We start from the raw sequence: 16,461 nt of genomic DNA on the forward strand, positions 1-16,461 counted from the left end.
ATCATGAATTTTTACAGAGAGATCAAAATTTAGTTTCTCCTTTTCTGCATTGAGAGGGTCTGTTATTCCAGCAGATTATGGCAATTTCTACAACCTGGGTACGTGGCCTCACCACCTTGCTTTTTACTGTGCACAGACATTTAAAATTGAGTCTGAACACAATTGTAAGAAATTGTAGTGACCCCTTCCTCACATTCCATTTCCCTGACATCATTTATTAAAACATAACGGACACCTGTATTTGAAATAGTGCATGGAATCTGAGCCGTAGCCTCAACTGAATGTATTTCTCACCCTGGCTTAAGTAATACACTTGCCTATAACCAAGGCACAGTAGAAATTTGATACCTCAACAGTGTCTCCAATGAGGCATTCCCTTTAGTTTTCATGTTTCATTCTACAATTCCACTATTTTTCAGTTTTGCAGAAAAACAAATGATTAGATTTTCTCTTAAGTTTATTTTAAATAGTGAAAATCCTTCTTTTGGATTCACTTGCAAACACTGTATCTAAATAATGGCATCCTCGCACCCAGGTTAATATTGTTGGTCATTAATGAAGACACTTCAACTCCTACCACCTAAAATTTCCTTGTTGAGACTTATTGATCTTTTATGAAATCAACATGAATATAAATACACTTTGCCTACAAATTCTCCATTATTTCATTTGTTCAAAAATGTACTCTATAACAATAGAATATAATATTGCATCAGCTCTCAGGTGAGTGATTGTTAGCATGTGTCAGTGCAATAGAAGAGCATTGCAAGTTCACTGTAGGGTTAATAGATAGCAAAGAGAAACAATAGAATAGACTCTCTGAATCCAGCTACAAAACAGAACAATAAGCAGAAGAAAACTTGACTGATAAGATAATTTCATATCACCTTATGACTGGAAAATTCCATTTGGAAGTTTATATTACATTTAAATACCTCAACCTAGTATATAACACAGTATGTCTTTCATAGAAATAATAATTTAAACATTATCCATTGACAGGAAGACATTCCATCCTTTTTCATAGTGCCTCTTTCTTCAACAGTCTGTACTGAGTAAATAGATACCTGAGTAAAAGGATCGTGGAACATAGTTTTTTCTCATTCATATGAGATGACTCAATTCCATTTTCTTAAGACATGGGTATGCATGTATTTTTGTATATGAAATTTTTATAGTATGCATTAAGTGCAGAGAATTTATTTTGAAAAATAAAGTGAGAAAATAGTGGAAAGCAGCACACACTCATGTGACATGCATTCAAAAAAAACTTTACCTTGACACCCACATCAGAAATAGAAAAAAAAGAGCCTTGTAAAAACTTTGAGATAATGTAAATGTTTGGGATCACCACAAAAGAAGCATTTGTAGGAGAACAGGCAACAAATCTCACCTCCATACATACATTTACCTGAGAAAAAGCCATCTCTCTTTTCCCTTCCGTCTGGATCCTCTCAGGAAACTTTATCTCAAAATTTCACTTTCCTGAAAATATGTTGGTTTCAAAGCAAGAAAAGCCTTGTATAATTTCTAACACACTAAGAGACTGGAAGGAGGATCAAAAAGCTCACTCTCTGTACTTTAATGGAGCAGAGATGTAGAACAACATGAGCTTCCAGAGGAAGACAAAAGTGTAGCTTCTACTTTCCTGCATTCAGGTAGGTAGTCTGTTTGGCCAGCATGAATGACTTTAGTACAGACCTGGCAACATGGTTGAATTGACTTGCTAGAGCTAGCAGAGTCAGGTGGGCATTTCAAATTGATGCTGAGCACAGCTGACATCGAGAAGCATTAATGAATCTCACATTTTCTTACTCTGTGGTGGTTGATTAAAGCAAAATGAGACTTCCATGGAGGATAACACACAGTATCTGTGGGGTATCTCAGATGAAAGTAATTCTTCAACTGGGTAAAAAAATGTAGCTGCTTGTGTCCAAGAAGCATGAAGGCAATGTATTTCCCTCTAAAGTCTCCACTGACTTTTTCCATTGGTTACCATAATACAATTTATAATATGAAGATTCTGCAACTTTGCCATGATATCCATGATTAAAACTTTCACAAATATATTTTCACAATGACATTAATTCACCCAGGAACACTGTTAAGTAATTATGGGTGAAAATGAGGAGATGGGCGGTGGTGGTACATGCCTTTAATCCCAGCATTTGGCAGGCAGAGGCTGGTGAATCCCTGAGTGTTCAAGGACAGCCTGGTCTACAAAGTGAGTTTCAGGACAGGGTCCAAAAGCAACACAGAGAAACCCTGTCTTGAAAATCAAAAAAGAAAAGACAAATGAGAAGAGACAGGTGGTATTTTTAAATTACGTGAGTTCCTTAGAAACCTCTAATACCTTAAGTTTTTGTGAAAAATACTGAATTCCATCCTTTGACATCCTTTTTTTTTGGTCAATTTAATATATATTGTTGGTTACAAAATGCCCTCCTACATAAGCCTGATTTACAAAACAGGACTTTATTAATTTAATTATAAAAAAAATTCATGGAACACCATCTGTAAGTGACATTGACAACATAGAAATCTGCAGACATAATCAGTTTATCTTTGTTTTCTACATGAATTACATAGTAATTACTCAGACACTTCATTAATATTTGGAATTAACTAAAAAGAAATTTTTTTTGTCTTTTTTCTTGCAATAAGGTAAGGTATTTACTAGAATCAGTGCTGTATGACATGCAGAAATGAAGAAAGGGCAGGAATTTCATGGTGTTGTTTTAATATCCATGTTCAATTTTCAGTTCCTACAACCTATGCATATTTTTTTCAATAGGATTCTAATAAACATTAATTCCTCTCATTAAAAGGAAAGTCAAATTTTCAAAAGCCCTAAACAAGGTTAAAGAGAAACTAATTCTAAACTGAAGAAAATGCAATGTCCTTGTTTGGGTAGAAAATTCTGCAGCATAACCACCTCATTCATAAATGAATAAAACTCTCACCACAATCCAGATATGTATGTCAACATTCTGCCGAACAAAAACATACTGGAACCCAGAGAAAGAAGAAGGAAATAAAACTAGGGGCTGATTTAAAAGTAACCAGTTTAGAAAAATAGACAGAAGCATAATCATAACAAATAACACCAGCCATGTTCTTCTCCTTACTCACAGCAAGCATAACAATTACAACTATTAATTTGCCTGTATTTTCCCAGCAATTTATTTGGTAAGTGAATGCAAACTAATGGCTCCCTACAACACAAATCTGGTATCTGAATTGCATGGTTATTAGATACAGAGTATCATCTAGTCTCTGACTCTACTCTATCAATTCCACACCTGCAGAAGGCACACTAGACTCACTGAGATTAGGTGTGGAATCTGCCTGGACAGTGAAAAGATACCTTCTGTAACCATGCTTTTACCATGAGGTTCTATACCAAAGATTTTTAATTTAAGAGCAAGGAGAGTATATATATCTAGAACAACTTAATGGGTGTTTTGTCCTGAAACAGACACATTTCAATTCATGGACATAAGGCAGAGAAACACTACAAACATATGCTCCACTAGGTTTGAATTAAATGCTGACTCTTTTCTCCTAATAAACTGGGATTTACACTTGGTCAAGTGCAATTAGAAATAATTTTTCTAAGTCAGGAATAACCTATTTCTCATAAATCTTTTCTCCCTTTTTCCTTATAGTTTCTCTTTACTGTTGGCTCCAATTATTACTGCTCTGAGGAAAGGACAAAAGTCATCTGAACTAGTTTGTGATACATTGGAAATGAAAAGTACAGTGTACTTTCCTTGAAATTTTAATGAAATGGAACAATATGTCTCTATAACTACACATAAATAAGCTTGCACTTGATTAAGTCAGACACATGATAAAGCAGGTACGTAGTGAGCAGAGTCTTACATTATTCAAGAGCATACTTCAGCTTAGGGACCCACAGTGTCTTGCACCTTAGTATTCAACTACTTTACTTAATTGACACAATTAAGATAAGACCCAGTATGATTGACATAATTTGTTCCATAATGGCAATTCTCCTTAACATGTGACAAAATCATTTGTTATAGAGGACTAATGTTTTCTAAGGACAGACCTAACTCCCTTCACACAGTGGCAAGGAGCTACCACACGGAAACACAGATACATACATACCACACAAATATGTGTACACACAACATTAACAAAACAGAAGATGCATACACTATTCTATACTGTTGAATAATTGCACTTAAGGAGGCCACTGATTTCCTGGAAATGTGTGATCTATAGTATCTGTTGTCATGTAAAAAATCCTTCATTTTAAATTCTCTGTGGGATTCAGGTCTTTGAATATGACTTCCTAAATCCAGATCATACCAAATTCACAATGTGACCATGAGAAACAGAGAGAACACCACAAGTTTTGAAAAGTCAGTGGATTTTGGCTGTGTTTCACACACTCTCCAGTCATGTTCAGTGAAGAAGTCTACTAATGCTCACAAGATCCATGCTCATAGGAAAACCGATATTTCATGAGAGAAAACCAACAACACACACTAAGATAACTGCTTGATGACATCAAAGCAGTTTATAGGAAAAAGCATTCTGTGCAAAAACAAACTAATTAAAATAATAATAACCAGGGCAGGATGATCACATTTTTATGAACATTGGTATAGATTTGAAAGAGACAAAATAGAAAATTATAAAACAGAACAGACAGAATTGAGGGTCCCAAAAAGGGAGGCAGTAGCAGAACCTGAGAGAAGTGATGGTTCAGATCCATTTTGTGCCTAAGACAATTGAGAGTGGTTATGATAAGCAGGGGCTAACTCTGAGATCACAACATCATGAGCTAAACAAAGTCTTTATCCATGAAGATGACATAGATCTCACTTCTTCAATAAAATGAGTAGTCTTTGTCCATGTGCTCCATCAACTATTAAATTCTGGACAAATCATAACAACAGAAATTGAACCAGGTAGCCTTGGAATGAAATACCACAGGTAAGAGTTCAAACAAGCTTTTCTTCATTTGAGATGATTTTCCACAAATCTCATGAACTTATTTGCTTTCACATGATAGTATAGGTATACACACACCTACCACATGAACAAACCACATGCACTTAATTTTCCGAGTTTTCTGTTGGAGTCATCTTTCGGTGTAACAGAACTCAGTATTTCTTTTACTTATTGAGTTTTCTGTTAATGTTTTTATTGGGGGAAGTCTTATTTATAGTATAAGTATTCAGTTGTCTATTGAAAAAAATCAAAACTTTGCCTTAAAATATGGGAAAACAGGCAAAGAAAAGAACACACTAGATTTACTTCTTATATCACTTAAAATATAGAAATTTTCTTACAGAATAAATGCAGTCTGCATTATGAATATACCTCCAATTGTTGGTGTTTGAGTGGTTTGATTTCTAGTAATAAATACAACATTTCTTCTACTCTTGGGAATACTCTAAGCTCCAATATGACACTGACTCATTGTTAAAATCAGCATGGTATATTCTACAATGTTAGATAGGTACTAAGATTAAGGAAATTTTCTGTGAAGTTTTATGACATTAAGAAAATATCAAGTATAAGTATTTATTCAAATTATACTCCACATCATTCTGTTAAATGATTAAAGAGTGACAATAATCTTCAATAAAATTGTTGTAGATGAGTATGTGTGATGTATGTTATCTGTATCTGTGGGTTTCCCCATCATGATCTTGTCATGTAATCCTTCCTCCCTCTCTTTGACTGGACTCCAGGAGCTCAGCCCATTGCTTAGCTAGGGATCTCTGCATCTGCTTCCATCATTTACAGTCACAGCCTCATGTGGTACTGATAAAGATTCAAAATCATTCTTCTAAACCACTAATATTAAATGCAAAAATATTGTATGCAACTTCTCCTCATAGTAGTCAAAGTATTCCAAGTATCACACTTGGCAAACATTTATGTTATAACTACCAGGAATGACTACTTTTATAAGGTAAGACCTTGCCAGAACATGATGTTATGTCATACAAATAAAAAATAAAAAACAAAGAAAAACATCCAGTTGTGTGCAAATTTATTCAACACATATCTGAAGTGTTCTTTAAATACTAATACTGTTTTTAAAATTTCTTTGTGGGTGTATGTGTGTATATTTGTCTGTGTATGTCTCTTTGTGTGATGTGTTTGTATTTGTGCTTGTGTTTGTGTGTATGTGTTTGTGTGGTGTGTGGTTTATGTGATCTTTGTCTCTGTTTATGTTTGTGTGACTTTATGTTTGTGCACATATTTGTGTGTATGTGTGTTTTTGTGTTTGTGTGTATAATTTGTGTTTGAGAGCAGTGTGTGTATTTTTGTGTGGTGTGCATGTTTATATGTATATTGTTCATGTATTTTTGTATGTGTGTGCATGTGAAAGAGAGAGGTGTGTTTGATGTGGGTATCTGTTTGATGTGTAGTGCACATACATGCTAGAACTCATATATAGTAGCCAATGAACAACTTTGAGGACTTGGTTCTCTCTATCATGAGTTACCAGGATCAAGCTTATTGCACTTGTATAGCAATGTGCTGTGACTTGATGAGTCATCTCAACATCTCACTAATACATGTAAACAAACTTTATAAAATAATTGCTGGCACCTAAAGTCAGTGCAAATATACTGTCTGGTGTGATTGCTTTTTGAACAAACAAGAACTAACTCAGGTTTACTACTTATCCATCTTAGGTAAATTTTATGATTTGGGAGATTTTAGTGATTAATATCATTTTATCTAACACAACATATATCCACTGGTCTAGGAAGCTGTTAACACCACTTTGAAACTTCTCTAGTGCTAAACATTAGATAGATACCTTTGTCACAGGACGAAGTTGGCAACTCTAGATATACAAATTATAATACCATCCATTAGTATTGGCAGGTGATGGGGAAGTCCTTAAACTTTAAAATACATGTATTACATGAACTAGCAAATAATCACTCTAGTGTGAAGATTCCACATGATGATAACTTGAGAGATCCTTCTTCTCTGAAACTCTCCAAGGCTCCAAATTACAAAGACCAACATTAAATAATTCTTATTTAAAATTCCATTTTCTAGGATCCATCTCCTAACTGGTATGAGTCAGAATAACTCAGATTGTGTTGAGTAAGCTGGAGTAAGCTCTTCTTGCAATCCTGACAAGCAGTAAAACTTGGTTACCATTATCCTAAACCTGTGGAGTATTTGTTTTCAATCCCCCATGTCATTTCCTCATTGAAAGGCACCATGGATGTGAAGAAATGCCCTCAGTCTCTGTGGACTCTCTTATATAGCTCTATTGGCTGAACCACTTTCCTTTCTAATCCTACAAGAAACAGTAAACTCAGGCCTTCTGATTTAACACTAACATTTTATTATTAATAGAAATACATGACATATTACCCCAGCATTCAGAAGCTGGGAAGAATGATGCCATGAATCAGTGGCCTCCCTGGGCTAGAAAACAAACAACAAAATAATTCTATTCAAGATAGTAAGGAGAGGCCTAACAATTTCAAGTCCTTTGCAGTCAGAAAATCACATTTTGGGTACTTTTTTTTAAATTCCAACTTTCTTCTCTGTTGGTGTGATTAAGTTCTCTGACCAGAAGAAACTCAGGTTTTGGTTTGGGTTTTTTGTTTGTTTGTTTGTTTGTTTTTTATTGTTGTTTTCTGGTTGTTTTTTGTTTGTTTGTTTGTTAATACCCCTAGGCCACAGTCCCTCCTTTTGGGAGCTTAGGATAGAAACTCAAGCTAATATATGAAGGGAAAATATAAAGAAGCATTGCTTTCTGGCTTTCTCTCTTGCTCTGTCACTGTCTCATACTAAGCTTGCTCTCTTATCCAGCCCAGGCCCACTTTCTTAGAGATATTACCAACTCAGTGGAAGAGCCTTCCCACATCAATCAAATTCAACACAATCTCTCTCAGACTTAGCAACAAGATATTGGTCTAGGTACACTCTCAACTCAGGTACCCCCAGATGACTCTAGGCGATGTCATGCTTACAGCTGAGGCTAATTAAGAAAAAAAAGACAATAATATATGGTTATTTTATATAGGTTTAAAGTTCCAAAGCCAATGTATTAATTTTATAAATCATTTAAGCAGCAAAAACAGAAACATGAAGATAGCAACAACCAGAAACCACACATATCCCTGGAAATGGGAAGAGACAAGCCTCTAAGATCAAAAAGATGAAACTAAAACTGTATCTCCACAAAAAAATTTACAAACCAACAAATAACAATGAACTCATAAGAAGAAATTTTTAGAATACAAAATTGTTGAAGGTCCATCATTTTCCAGAGAAACAACAATATAATGAGATGATAATCAAACTAACAACATAGATGGCACCACAGAAAAAATGAGATGGAAAAATATAAATACAAATATATCATGGTCCCTTAAACAAGAACAAAAAGATTCTAATCAAAATCAATCTACAAGAAATCACTGACCAGCCCACATCCTGTACAGTATTTTTCTCCTTTGCCAAAAATAGAAAATGTGTTGTGTGAGGAGGGTGTGCCACCAATGTTGGAGAAGTTTACTTCAAGTTTTCTGATGTTTTAATTTTATAGAAAATAGTTTGACTTCTAAAAGGATCTCATTCTTTAATGATAAAGAAAAGAAAGACTGTTAGGAACACTTAGACACCATTTTTCCCATATGATTGATGATTGCCTTTAAGTCTGAATCAAAGTGAAGAAATAAAGACTTTAAAAAAAAAAAACAATAGACTTTGAATGTATCAGTGTACACCTAAAAAAACTTGTTTTGCTGTAATTGCTTTATAAGTCATAAGTGTTTTGAAAACAAGTTTTTTTTGCAATTTTTGCATATGTTTGTGCATGAGGAAGAATGTTTTCCATACATATACAGGATATGGACTAGTAGATAACTATGAGCCTCTCACCTTAAATGTTGGTATCAGAACTCAGGTCATTCTCAAAAAGAATATGTGTTGAGCTACCTGCTAAAACCATAACATGTTTTTTTTTTTTTTTTGGTTTTTTTTTTGGTTTTTTGAGACAGGGTTTCTCTGTGTAGCTTTGCGCCTTTCCTGGAACTCACTTTGGAGACCAGGCTGGCCTCGAACTCACAGAGATCCGCCTGGCTCTGCCTCCCGAGTGCTGGGATTAAAGGCGTGCGCCACCACCGCCTGGCAACCATAACATGTTTTATCCAATAAACCAAAAGTCTTTCACATATAAACAACAACCTAAATAAATACAGAAGCAAACAAATGATCCTTGTGAACATGGATGCATGAAACTGAAGTTGTTGCCTATGGTAAATTTACAGCATAAAATGAACAGAGTCCATTAACAATGCTCAATAATTTACCATAAGATAACTGATTACAAAGCTGCTTTCACAGTGAAAACACTCAAAGTGATCACTGGGATTATGAAAAAAAAATTGTACACAGGTTGACATATTATGATTTCTATACTTACTACTAAGCTACAGTGATCAAGAATGAGAGTAATATTTTGAAAAAATAGAGGATAGGGAGAAAAACAAAAAACAAAGCCAGAAAAATATAGTCAACAATAAATGAGAGACCAAAGGTAAATTAACCAGGAAAAATGTGATCTTGAACAATGTTACCCAGCTACCTATGATTCTATGTGTATAGAAAGTAAATAAGCACACACTTCACAACTACCACAAAATTAACTCAAAGTGACCCTTTAACAATTGATTTTAACCCTCAAGCTACTGATACTTTTTACAAAGGCAGAAGCCCCATGTTCTAGGCCTCTCTTTGCAAAAGGAGGTGATCTCTTGCTATGGCTCTGTAGCCCCTTATGCCTCTTTGTGGTTTCAGGGAAGTGAGCTGCACTGATGTCCAATCCCAAAGCAAAATAGAAGAATAAATTATAATCTGTTTTATATCACACGGATTATGGCACTAAATGTGAATTCTATCCTATCTATCTACCCAACACCGTGCATACCTAAAAAAACCTCTGTAGCTCACAAACTCCTTTGTCCCCTAGAAGTAAACTTTGCTGAACCACACCATTGCAGCTGGTGGGATCAGAAAGTGAGAAGTGTTCTGATAATGTACTGCTGAAACACAATCCACATCACCATCTTTCTACCAGTTTCTAAAATACTGAAAACATTTATGAGAGAAACCTAAAATTGGAATGCAATATTCAGAACTTTTAGAAACCAGACTTTCAGTGTTCTAATGTGTCTTCCAATTACACACCAAAAGCTTGCCTGTGAGTACACACTGGACAGTGATATTACAGGAATCACATCCTCCTATGCCAGGACTTCAGTCTCCCCCTACCAAAGAAATCCATTCACAGTGAAGCTCAAAGTATAAGGACCACTGCCCAGGTCACTACATAGACAAACAGAACCATGGTCTGGCTCATCATCCATCCAAATACCAATAGACATAACAGCTCAACAGACCTGTTTGGAATACCCTATCCTGACCATGGCATAGCTGGTGGTCTTCCCTACAACTATTTACCGCAGAAGCACAACATAGTCCTGGAACGAATCTGCAAGCTACCTGCCTCTCTTCTTACTCACTGAAAAGTATTCCATAAGTCTTTCCTTGGCTAGGGCCACCCAGCTGTGCCTTAAAATATCAGCAGCTGTCCTACTGGGTGATCAGAGATCAAATGACACAGAGAGCCAGGTCCTTCCAGCTCTGCCCTTCCTGCCCAGGGGGTATGGACTTAGTCTAGAAAGTTTCTATTTGGAGACATTCTTCTACTCTCCTAGAGCATATCCTCTTCCTCATCCAAAGCACAAGTTCCTTAGTGAGAGCATTTAATTATATACTCAATATGTTGTGAAGCCAACCCATTACTTCATCATAGCTTGGAATTTGTGTAGCTAAAAAAGGTCACATTCACACAGTAACTGTTGTTACTGGATAACTCTTGTTAAAGAAAAACAGGCCATGAATTAGAAAACAATGAGTGGTCATGATATGGCTTGGAGACAGGAGAGGATGTGGATATGATGTAGATAAAATCTCAAAAATATATTTTGAAAAGTTGAAATGGATATAATTGCCATGTGCTCCAGAGTCTAGGGATTTGTATTAGAGCACATGAAAGATTTCTCAAACCTTTATCTCTAGGTGAATATCTAAAACCTGAAAAATAACAGTCCCATTAGGCATGGCCCCATTTTACCTACATATATTTTGATTGAACTACTGTAACTATAGCAATTTGATTTCATGATAATGTCAGTCCTTTATCCAGATTATTGATTGCCCTTGTCTAGGGACCCCAAGAAATGGCCAATAAGGATATTTATGGAGCATCTGAAATTGATTACCTAATTCCATATAGCTATTCTCAGTACTGTTAAAATTGGAAATCTGTCAAGCCCCAACCTGCCTCTCCCTTTCTGCACTGTGACTCCACCAACTTCATAGTTGATCAATGAACTCAATTCTTGCACAGGTCTCTCTTCATTTATAACTCTCCACTAAAAGCAAGAGAGATTGGAGATCACTCATTAAATGGTTTATTTTTTCTTCTTACTGACCAGTCAAGGCCCAGAATGGAAGGAATTGGAGGACTTTTTTTCCCAGCACTAGGCAGCAGAGGCAGGATTAGGTGTTCAATTCAATTCTCAATTACATAGAATGAGGAAAGCTTAAACTAAAGGAGACATTGCTCAACAAAGAAATCTATAATCAACATCACTAGAGAGAAAAGGAAAAAACTACTGATTTCCTAGACACATTGGAGAACAGAAACAAATAGAGATAAGAGCAATAATACACTATAAATGATACCAATGATTAATCTTAAAAATGATATAAATAATGTATTTTTAAGATGAAAAATTTCGCTATATTGATTTTGAAAAAGAATAGGCCATTCCCTAGTGAAGGGGATGATATTAATATGAGATAGATTGATCTTGCTAATTTGCATATTTTGGCTGCTGAGATCTATAATTGGCACGTCGAGTTACAGTCATTGACCTGTTTCTCAAACCTCTGTTCTAACATAACTGTGTCAAGCAGGATTTGACTGATCTGCATAAGAGAATTGCCTAATTGCAAATTCAATATTCATTGATTCAAGATTAATTTCCCAAAACTCTACACTCACACAATATTTATAAAATATTATTGTCTGTGATCATTTATGTGACATAAATTAAAACATGGTGAGAAATTATAAAATAATTCTTGCTACCATAATCAGGTCTATGGTGGTATTTTACTTGTACTGAAATGTGATTTTAATTGTATGTTAATAAATAAAGTTGCCCGGGGGTCAGAGCTATTAGAGCCATAGCAAGAGCGTGGTAGTGGTGGCGCATGCCTTTAATCCCAGCACTTGCTAGACAGAGCTAGGTAGATCTCTGTGTGTTCAAGAATACAGCCAGCATTGGAGACACACGTCTTTAATCTCAATACCAACCATAGAAGACCTGGAAGTCTCTACAGGCAGGCAATGATGAGGCAGGCATATGTTTGGGTTTACAACCAATGAGAAGGCAAAACAGAAAGACTATATAAGACAAACACACAAGAAGTAGGTTCCCTTTCGGAGAGCTCTCTTGGCTGAAGAGGATCGCTAAAGCAGGAAGGTTGAGGCTCTTAGCTCTGACCTCTTGGCTTTCTTCTCTGAATCGGCTCTGTTCTTCTTATTTAATAAGATGGTTGGTTACATCTACACAGGTCTTTTTTATAATAGTGACTCCAGCAGGTGATTGTCTACCCTGCTTCCCCCTGGAGTGCCCACAATAAACTATTTCTGCTATTTGGTCTGGAGTCATAAGCAATGTTCCACATGCAAAATCTTTCCTGGTGACTGCATTGGATAGTCAACTACATGACTCAAATGGATAATTTTAAAACTCTGAGGTGCTACAGTCATTTGATTTAAGAATTTTGAAAGTATAGTACAGAGAACAGTGAGATCATTTGCCTGGAGAGCAATAGAATGGAATCAAGTACACCCAAGTCAACATAAAAGAGCTTGTCTACAAAACATTTTTCTTACAGGATGGAAATTCTGCTGTCCTAGAATTAATATAACTTCCCAGGGAGAAATCACACTTAGGATATTAATAAAGAAAAATACCTTTAATGATAGTATGCATCCATCTCTGGCAAATGCTTAAATAGGAGACAGCCTTGACACATTTTGCGTTTGCCATTTACATTCATTCTTGTGTCTTTTAGCCTCATGCTCCAGGTTGGATTTGGACAATCTAAATAGAGACAGGCAACTTGTATGTCTAGCCATTTGGACAGATGGGTGAGTTAGAGAGCAAAAATATCCCCAGAATTATTTCTTAAACATACCAGACACCTGAGACAGCAGGTCATTCTTTAGTGACATTGTGCTGGATTAAAGCTAACAGGGGATGAGAATAACAGGAAAAGTGGAAGGTAGTAAAGAGCTGGGTTGGGGAGGTCTTGCACAAGCTATATTGTATGCCATGTAAGCTTCTTAAGGAAAATAGCATCCAGTATATTACTTCTAGGGGGGGAAATGGAAGGGAAAGAATGACTTCCATGAAGTCAGCAGAAACCATCATACAATGGGACAGACTTAGGTGGAGGCTAATCAAACATTGCCATAAAGGGGAACACAGGGCATCTCAAGAACATTATTGAGTAAGACCACCAGTGGTCTTGTGACTAATAACCACAGCTACATGTGGGATCTGAAGCCACCCCACCATAAAAGGTCTGGTTCCAGAACATTAGCAGTTCACACAAACATATTCCTGATCTTAGGGAAGGAACTCTGTTTTATTGTCAGTACATCAGGCCCTTAGGGTAAGCTCCCAAGGTTTAGACTCCATGTTATTGCTAGTTCTCCCAAGAATATTCCTACTTCTTAACAGAGGGGCTAAAAAAAAGCCTTGCTTGAACAGGCCAGTCCTTAACACAACAGTATTTTTCTTTTCAAATAAATTTCACCTGGTGTCATATTGCCTATGTGGCAGATCTATGCTTTTCTCAAGAAAACTGGAACTTTATGGCATGCCAGGCTTTAAGATTGTCTGTGACCCTATAATATCTCAACAGGCAGCTTGTTAAAATTGAATTATTTGATATGTTTGGGTCTAGTGGCTTGTTATATATCTGTAGTGGCACCTTTGTGATGTTTTGGAGCCAAATGTCTGGACAATCCTGACAAACATAAGTGCATTTTACCCTTCTAATCTCTAATAAGCCTGGGTAGCATGTACTTATCGCTGGGATGTATTAGAGGCAATCCTCCTTCCTCTAAATTCTATTTTGTGAGAATTACTATCTCCTAAGCATTAGTAAATCCTTTAAGTCACCAATTCTATTCATCTACATCACACCTTAGTGGGGAGTGCTATCCAATGCATGGGATGCCTTTTACAACCCTCCACAAAATTAATTCTAAGTGGATCTTTTTTTTTTTTCAAGACAGGGTTTCTCTGTGTAGCTTTGTGCCTTTCCTGGAACTCACTTGGTAGCCCAGGCTGGCCTCGAACTCACAGAGATCCGCCAGTCTCTGCCTCCCGAGTGCTGGGATTAAAGGCGTGCACCACCACCACCCGGCATAAGTGGATCTTACATGTAAAAATTAAATGCAAAACACTGAACCTCTATATGTTAATAGAAGGTATTCTCTAAATTTGGCATCCTGCTTTCCATGAGTACACCGGAAGCATGTTGAAGTTCAAAGATATTTGTTGATATTTTTTCTTTTTTTGGTTTTTTGAAACAGGGTTCTCTGTGTAGCTTTGTGCATTTCCTGAAACTCACTTGGCAGCCCAGGCTGGCTTTGAACTCACAGAAGTCCACCTGGATCTGCCTCCTGAATGCTGGGATTAAAGGCGTGCCCCACCACCACCCAGCTTTTTTTGATTTTTTGAAACAGGGTTTCTCTGTGTAGTTTTGGTGCCTGTCATGCATCTCACTGTGTAGAACAGGCTAGCATCAAACTCACAGAGATCCACCTGACTCTGCCTCCAAAGTGCTGGCATTAAAGGCTTGTGCCACCACCAATGCCCGGCTCATGCACCACCACAGCACAGCTTCAAAGATGTTTTTAAGCACAGCTCCCTACTTTCAGGTCTGTGAGCAGATACTGCCCATAGAGCAGTGATTCAGAGGCCTGCCCCTGGGTCTAGGGAGTTTTGAGTACCACGTGGGACCTCAGAGGACAGAGATTCTACAGACAGGTTTCCACCAGGTCCTTGGAGGACTGACCACAGTGAATTTTACACCTCACCATCTGCTTCAACCTATCTGGAGACAGAAGCAACTCACTCACCTTGTGATGGTTTCCTAGGTCAGCCATGCTCTCTGCTCAACTCCCTGCAGCAGGGCTCACAGCACAGCACACAAAGCCAAAGCACCAGCTCCTCTTGAAAGTCAAGTCTGAAACCTATGGGAGCAGGAAGGACCCTGTTCCACTTTTGACTGACAGGTCACCTGGAGGACCTGATTGGCTAATGAGACCTGAGTGACAGAAGCACATCCCATAGGGTTACAATGTGCTTAAAAACAGAGCACAATGGTTCCTGTCCCTCCCTTGTACCACAGACAAAGACATTTTCTAGATCAGCAGAAATATGCATTTCAATAGCTCTTGCCCCAGGCTGCAAAGCAGACCTGCTCTCTTCCTGCTCTCAGTAGGTACTTCCTCTTCCTCCTCTTGGACTCAATGTGGCTAGCTAGCTTGTCCAGACCACTATGCCTTGTGGGGTGGAGTGATTTGCTGCCACACAGGTAGAAGGGTGCCCATAATAATAACAACTAAAGAGATATTTAAAGACACACATTTAGAATGTTTGTTGTGCGACTTAACACTGACATCAGTTGAACTGAAGGTACTTTTTTACCTGGTTGTCACAGGGACTGCAGACAAACAACAAAGAAAAGCAGAAACTAGATCACAAACAAGATAAAAGGTCTTTCTCCCATCAGAAAGATGGAGGATGACTCCATCCTCCTTAAGGAGATTTATTCCTGAAATTCAGAGCAAAGTTTTGGCAAAATAAATAATAATAAAGAGTAGTCTTCATGGAAAGTTTAATACTTAGAGAGTAATGGAGCCAGGAAAAATGCATTTGTGAGCACCATTATTAGCCAGTACATCTTTCTCCATAGACAGGTGAAAAAAAAACCCACAATTATATTATTCAAGTTTCTGTATATGATCAGGACTGATAGAATGAATCTCTCCATGTATGTAGAAAGTTGATTTTATAGAATGTCTTACAAGCGTGCAGGATCAGGAGAAAAATGGAAAAATGAGTAGCCATCTTGAAAGATGCTTTCCCCTCCCCTCCTCCAAAGGTTTTTGCTGACCAGCAGTTTTAGAACTTAGCAAAAGTTGAACATTTAAGGCTGGGACAATAAATCTATTTATTGGCAAAACAACATATAGAGAGTAATGGGCTCTATTGAACAGAAGTTGAACTCAGGGGAGAGTAGGACAGGAACAATAATTCTGAATGTACATATCCT

The sequence above is a fragment of the Peromyscus californicus genome, unplaced genomic scaffold, assembly GCF_007827085.1.
Source record: "Peromyscus californicus insignis strain IS unplaced genomic scaffold, ASM782708v3 Scaffold_53__1_contigs__length_281908, whole genome shotgun sequence".
In the NCBI taxonomy this organism is placed as follows: Eukaryota; Metazoa; Chordata; class Mammalia; order Rodentia; family Cricetidae; genus Peromyscus; species Peromyscus californicus.